This window comes from Octopus bimaculoides, chromosome 11 (genome assembly GCF_046866305.1).
Source record: "Octopus bimaculoides isolate indiv1 chromosome 11, ASM4686630v1, whole genome shotgun sequence".
In the NCBI taxonomy this organism is placed as follows: domain Eukaryota; kingdom Metazoa; phylum Mollusca; class Cephalopoda; order Octopoda; family Octopodidae; genus Octopus; species Octopus bimaculoides.
This window is the reverse complement of record NC_142938.1, coordinates 15,332,688-15,340,138: the sequence shown is the minus strand read 5'-3', so window position 1 is coordinate 15,340,138 and position 7,451 is coordinate 15,332,688. Positions and strand designations below refer to the sequence as shown.

Genomic DNA, 7,451 nt, shown 5'->3' with positions numbered 1-7,451 from the left:
TGCTATCAATTAATGTCCGAAACGAACGGACAATGTTCTATAACAAGTATGACACTATATAACAGAATTACAGAAAGAATGAATGGTAGGATGAATAAATGAAAGAATGAAAGAAAAATAATACTAGAACAAAAGAACTTGGTAGACGAAAGACCTAAATTCGAACTGTACACCGGATGTTAGTATATCATAGTTATTTATTTAGCAAGCAACATATTTTATATGATATGAATGTACATGTGTTATGTGTGTGTATCTGCGTGTGTGTGTGTGCATATATATATATATTTATTTATATGTATGTTTGTATGTATGTATGTTTGTATGTATGTATGTGCGTATGTGTGTATATATATAAATATGTGTGTGTGTATGTTTGTAATCATATATTTATATACACATAAACGTAATTATGTTGGCCCGTGTATAAGCATGGACATATTAAATATACACACAGATGTATGCATATATATATATGTATATATATATATATATATATATATATATATATATATATATATATATATATATATATATATATATATATATATATATAAGAACAGAAGCATGTCATTGTATCTATATCTGTCTATCTATCTATCTATCTATCTATCTATCTATCTATCTATCTATCTATCTATCTGTGTGAGTGTGTGTGCGTGTACATTATTGTATATATGTAGGCAATAGAAATATTTTTAATTACGTACATTGTACATACATATTCATATATACTCACATTCATAGGACGTGTGTATATACATATAGACATATGTATCTACATACATACATATATATGTATATAAATATATATATATGCATATATATATATATATATATATATATATATATATATATATATATATATATATATATATATATATATGTATATATATATATATATATATATATATATATATATATATATATATATATATATATATATATATATATATATATATATATATATATATATACATACATACATACATACATATATATTTATATATATATATCTACATACATATATATATACACTCAGATACCCGTATGTGCTTGTCCATAATAACATTGTAAATCACAAAATGAGAATTGAATTCAATTCTTTGGAAACAATATCTTTTCATTTATAAACAAGCAACGTGAGTTTTAGGTAGACGTTTACTGGTTTCAAGTACTGGCGATGAAGGTTTACGTGTATGTGTGTGTGTGTGTGTGTGTGTGTGTGTGTGTGTGTGTGTGCTCGTGTGTATGCGCGCGCACCTGTGCGAGTGTGCACGCGCGCGAGTTTCTGCTTTCGTCGTTTGCGTATCAATACATAATCGTATCCAGTGTTGTTGGCGCAGCTAGGGACAATTAGTCTTATCGTAAGCACCGAAACTGCGACAGTTCTCTAGATTGGTCAGCTGATGATAGAAAAGTACTGTGTTTCTGTTATCCCCTTTACTTTTTTTGGCTTTTCCATATTAGACATAAATACATATGCGTGAGTATGTCTGTATGTATGTGTATATATATATATATATATATATATATATATATATATATATATATAAATAGGTAAATGATAGGATTGCTTCAATATTTCAGGGGTAGTCTGAAGTATCCAAGCAACCAGGGGATATTTAAATCCGGAGGCACTCCTGGAAATTACTTGTGTGGGTACCGTCTTCGTTAGAAGGTATCCAGAGGCAGGTAATTTATTGTTTAAACCGCAGTTTATAATAATAGTTATGTGGAGAATGGAGAAACAAACACAAGAAGAAGCAAGTCAGATAGATAGATAGATAGATAGATAGATAGATAGATAGATAGATAGATAGATAGATAGATAGATAGATGTATATACATATATACATAGATAGATAGAAAGACAGACAAAAGTAAAGAACAGAGTATCTGGTACTACATTTATTTCATGGTTTACACTTGTTTCAGCAACGTGTGGTTGACGAATCAAACACAATGTATGTAAATATGAATACTAATATAGTTATTTCCATTATGTAACGTATATTACCGGATTACCTCCAAAGCCATGTAATCATAACCGAATGAAAGTATAATACAGAAGCCTTTGTTCTCTTCCGCGTCTACAAACATGTTTTCTTTGTCACCTACACACATCGTTGAAACAATTGCAAAACATGGAATAAATGTAATACCGTTTTTTTTTCTTCTCACTTATAATTTATACTCCGCGGTGGAAGTAAACGCTTTCTATTTATTTAAAAACCTGTGTTTCCACCGGAAAAAAAAAAAAAAATTTCCCTTGAAATATATTTCAAGTCTTCAGAAAAAAAACCATAATTATACTTGAGCGTCTTGTAAAACGCGTTCTAATTTTGTTTATACACAAGCATCATTAACAATACAATACATGGAATAGATTTCCGCGTTTTATTTATTAAATAATCTTCGAAATACCTTTGAAACATAGTTTGCTTTTTTTAAAAAAGCTTTCTATTCGAAGCGCACCAGTAACTTTGAACTTCAATCACTAGTTCGCCACGAAAGTAGAAAGTTATTGAAACGACATAATGCGTGTATATACACACATACACGCAGAAAGGCACGTGCGTATTGGTGTAGCGCCCATAAAGATAGCGGGGTTTATTTTAGGGCACGTGCGTAATTCTTTAATCATATCCTCCATTTTGATCTCGACGCCTTTATCTACAAGTAACGATCACTCGAAATTCTGACCAAGAACCATAAATATATGACTGTGTGTGTATGTGTATTCTAGTATAATGCATGCATACATATATACATACACATATACATACATACGTGCATACATACACGTACATCTACCTATCTAATTCTCCCCCCCCTCTCTCTCTCTCTCTCTCTATATATATATATATATATATATATATATATATATATATAAGACAAAGAAGAAAATGGAGAAGATAATCAATCAACAAACATCAGCCTGCAGACATTCATTTGGATTTATTTATTAATTAATTACAATCATATGTTTAAGTAAGTAAATAAATAAAGAAGTAAATAAATAAATGAATAAGAATAAATGAGTGAATAATACTGTACTCTTACAGCTGTTTCTCGTGGAGGCGCAGTGGTTAGGGCAGCGGACTCGCGGTCATAGGATCGCGGTTTCGATTCCCAGACCGGGCGTTGTAAGTGTTTATTGAGCGAAAACACCTAAAAGCTCCACGAGGCTCCAGCAGGGGATGGTGGCGAACCCTGCTGTACTCTTTCACCACAACTTTCTCTCACTCTTACTTCCTGTTTCTGTTGTGCCTGTCACACTGTGTCACGCTGAATCTTCCCGAGAACTACGTTAAGGGTACACGTTAAGGGTACACATATCTGTGGAATGCTCAGCCATTTGCACGTTAATTTCACGAGCAGTCTGTTCCGTTGATCGGATCAACTGGAACATATGATTGTAAGTAATAAATAAATAGATCCAAATGAATGTTTGCAGGCTGATGCACATATACATACAACTTGCCTTACAAATTCTGAGTAAATTTCTGCTTTATCCCTACTCATACCTATTATTCAATTGTGCTACAACAGTAAGAATTTGGATATAAATACATAGGTATAATTATTATCCCTTAGATGGTTGTTTAACCTCCAACTCATACAGATGTGTATATACATATGTATGTATATATATATACACATGTATATATATTATGCATATATACACATGTATATATATTATGCATATATATATATATATATACACATGTATATATATATATATTATGCATATATATATATATATATATAAATACATATACATATGTATCTATATACATATAAATATATATATAAATATATATATATGTGTGTGTGTGTGTATATATATATATATATATATATATATATATATATATATATATATATATATATATATATATATATATATATATATATATTCTTCCTGTTCAACGCTTGATACACACACACACACACACACACACACACACACACACATGTAAAGCCTAATTTCAAAACGCAGTATGGTTCAGTAAACCGATATATTAATGCATTATTATATTAATGTTATACAAACATGTAAAAGTAATTGTCACAGCAGTTTCAAGGTTACATAGCAGCGAAAATGTCCTTGCTCTCTCTCTCTCTCTCTCTCTCTCTCTCTCTCTCTCTCTTGTTTTTCTTTTCTTGTTCTGTTACAAACAACTCTTTTTCATTATTTGATTATGAAACAATTTACGTAAGCATAAATTTTTTGGTCTAAAAATATTTCTCAATTACAATATTCTTTGTAAATTCTTTGTTGTCCCATGAGTTTTGCTTGACCTTCGTAATCTTCGGTCTGTAATTTCAAGCCAAGTGTTATGGCGGTTATCTTGCTGATCTCTGCTGTACATGACACCTCTTCTACATGGCTTAACTGCCATTTACATCCACTTAGTTGTTTTCAAGTGTTATCCCCTCTCTCTTTCTCTCTCTCTGCCTCTCCATCTCTCTGATGTATGTTTGCATGCCACCCCCACACTGCATGTCGAAACACTTGTGTCCCGGATTCCCTTCCTCAAACGAATCCATTGTAAAATTGGTGCCGTACTCCAGTAAGGTCTTACCCGCTATCTTGCGTCTTTTTTTTTATTTTATAGTGAGCTCAACTCTGGTAAGCGACCACAACATAAGCCGATGAAAAGGTATAAAGACTCTGTGAAAGAAAACCTGAAGAAACTAGATATGAATAAAAGTGATTGGAAAAATGATGTTCTAGATTGGAACAAGTAGAGAGGAGCTGTTAGGACTGGTTGCAGTACCTGGGAGGAAAAGATGATTCAGCACTCTGAAGTTAGGGCGGCCTGTCGCAAAGGAACAATTGGAATTGTAATCAACAGTGAACATTGGATATGTATTATATGTGATCGTGTTCTGTTGTCAAAAGCAGGATACGTGAATCATATGATGTCACATGAAAATCGAAATACCCAGATAGGTAATGATCTTGGACACTAACCGCCTCTTACGACTTGTGTCGTATGTCAGAAAACTTGTAAGACAATATCTGGACTTAAAAGGCATATGCTAGTTCACAAAAGCATTCCTTCAGAATCAGATTCCAAAGGGCAAAGATATAGAAGAAACTTGAATAATATCTGTCACTTGTGTTTTAAACCCTGCCAGTTAGTAGCTGGTCTTAAAAGTCATCTAAGGGCTCATCAACGGAGTGATTGTACTGTGTGATGGGATGTGGTGGGCTACCATCTATCAAGATGAAGTAATGTATGTATGTATGTATGTATGTAGTGGAGACGCAACGGCCCAGTGGTTAGGGCAGCGGACTCACGGTCATAGGATCGCGGTTTCGATTCCCAGACCGGGCGTTGTGAGTGTTTATTGAAAGAAAACACCTAAAGCTCCACGAGGCTCCGGCAGGGGATGGTGGCGAACCCTGCTGTACTCTTTCACCACAACTTTCTCTCACTCTTACTTCCTGTTTCTGTTGTACCTGTATTTCAAAGGACCAGCCTTGTCACACTCTGTGTCACGCTGAATATCCCCGAGAACTACGTTAAGGGTACACGTGTCTGTGGAGTGCTCAGCCACTTGCACGTTAATTTCACGAGCAGGCTGTTCCGTTGATCGGATCAACTGGAGTGCCAACAACAACAGCAGCAACAACATGGATGTATGTATGTTCTCATCCGTTTTTGATTATTTAAATTCTTCCTTTGAAGGGACCGGTTTCTAACAAGGATACAAATCTCCATGGCTGGAATAGAGATAACAAAAACGATGTCACATTTTAAAGCTGAGAAAAGTCTTACATAGTTTTACAGACTGTATTTCTAAAATGCGAGTTAGTTGGCTGATTTCTTTTCCTGAGAATCCGAGCTTATCCCAGGCAGACGTATGTATATTGCTAATCTGATTTTCACAAAACACGTAACTACGAAAGTTAGAGTAGTTATATGAAGTAATCATGAAGTACAACATAAAGCAATCAATCTATCAATAATAACGACAACAACTAAATAATAATAATAATAATAATAATAATAATAATAATAATAATAATAATGATGATGATGATGATGATGATGATGATGATTTCTTTATTAACCACTAGAGCTAAGAAAAACATTATGGACAAACAAAAGTATATTTGTGTGAGTGTGTTGTGAGTGTTTTGCGAGTAAACAAGACTAACAAAATTATCTAAAAAAAAATCAACAATGTGTAATCCTCAATAGGGAGGAGACGTTCAAGGGCTGCTCATGGAAAAGCCCCATAAAAACCATGGATACCCTGACTGAAGGGTGTCTTTATCTTTTAGACTTTATCTGCCAAGAAAAGAAGGGGACAGATGATTGCTATTTGCAGAATATACCTTTAATATTTCAATACTGTGTTTGGAAAGAAAAAAAAAAGCTATGTTGTACGTGATGACGAAAAAATACTATCGGCGGCTTGAAGTATCCAAAAAGTTACTGAAACAGTAGGAGAATTGAAGAAGAGAAGGAAAAAAAAATAGAACTAGTGACCAACACATGCATCTAACCGGGGATTTTGGAAGTAAAGAACGATGATTGTGACTGACGGACGGAAGCCTAAAGTGAGAAACAGAAATATAGCTGCCCAGGAACAAGTCATTAGGACGAAGTTGATAAAGTCAATGATTGATAAATCTCAGCCAGAGAGCAAACGCAGAATATGTGGGAAAGGAGACGGAAGTATTAACCATGCCTTAAATGAACAAGGTAAGTTGACAGAAAGAGAGTGTAAGCGAAGACTTGACTGTCGGAAAAAAGAGTGCATTGGGATGTTAGACAAGTTTGGGGTGTCTAAGTAGAAAGAAAAGTGGTATGAACAGGAGTCAGAGGTTGTGATAAAGAATAAATGTTGCAGCATCTTATGAAATTTCTTCACAAGGGCTGGCCTTACTATAGAAGCAAGAAGATCATATATGATTGCAGAGGAGCCAAACCCACCTTCAATTGGAAAAGCAATCTCAGTGTAAGATAAAAGATTTTGCAATATCAATGAATACCAAAAAAGATGAGAAAATAGAGAAATATCGGGACCTACTCACAGAAAGAGAGAGAGAAAGAGAGAAAGAGAGAAAGAGAGAAAGAGAAAGAGAGCGAGAGAAGGAGAGAGTTAGATAGATATGAAGAGATTGTGGAAGACTAAGATGCCAATTATTCATGAAGTAACTGGTGCACTTGGCACGACACCCAAACTCCTACCTTAGAGGCTGAAGAATTTTGGAATTAAGACTCGCATTATCGATCTGCAGAAGGGTGCCATCCTTTATTCTACAAGGATCCTAGGAAAGTTTCTTGAAATTTAAAGAGATTTGTTGTCACCAAGATTATTATTATTATTATTATTATTATTATTATTATTATTATTATTATTACGTATGTATTATGGTGCAGGTGTGGCTGTGTGGTAAGAAGCTTGCTTTCCAACCACATGGT

At 33.8% G+C, this 7,451-nt stretch overlaps 1 protein-coding gene and 1 long non-coding RNA gene across 3 annotated transcripts in view; one reads left to right on the top strand and one right to left on the bottom strand.

The window, feature by feature from the left end:
- Positions 1–171, bottom strand: part of LOC106869718 (uncharacterized) — a 105,780-nt gene extending 105,609 nt beyond the window's left edge. For both annotated transcript variants that reach the window (XM_089359515.1, XM_089359512.1), the window contains exon 1: positions 1–171. This exon is cut by the window's left edge and continues 72 nt beyond it. The gene's annotated coding sequence lies outside the window, so the exon portion shown is untranslated.
- Positions 1–4,762, top strand: part of LOC149133188 (uncharacterized) — a 6,749-nt gene extending 1,987 nt beyond the window's left edge. Inside the window, exons 2-3 of the long non-coding RNA XR_016243595.1 lie at positions 1–46; positions 4,626–4,762. The exon at positions 1–46 is cut by the window's left edge and continues 34 nt beyond it. This is a non-coding gene — a long non-coding RNA (uncharacterized LOC149133188). The remainder of the gene's footprint in view (positions 47–4,625) is intronic.
- The last annotated feature ends 2,689 nt before the right edge of the window (positions 4,763–7,451 follow it).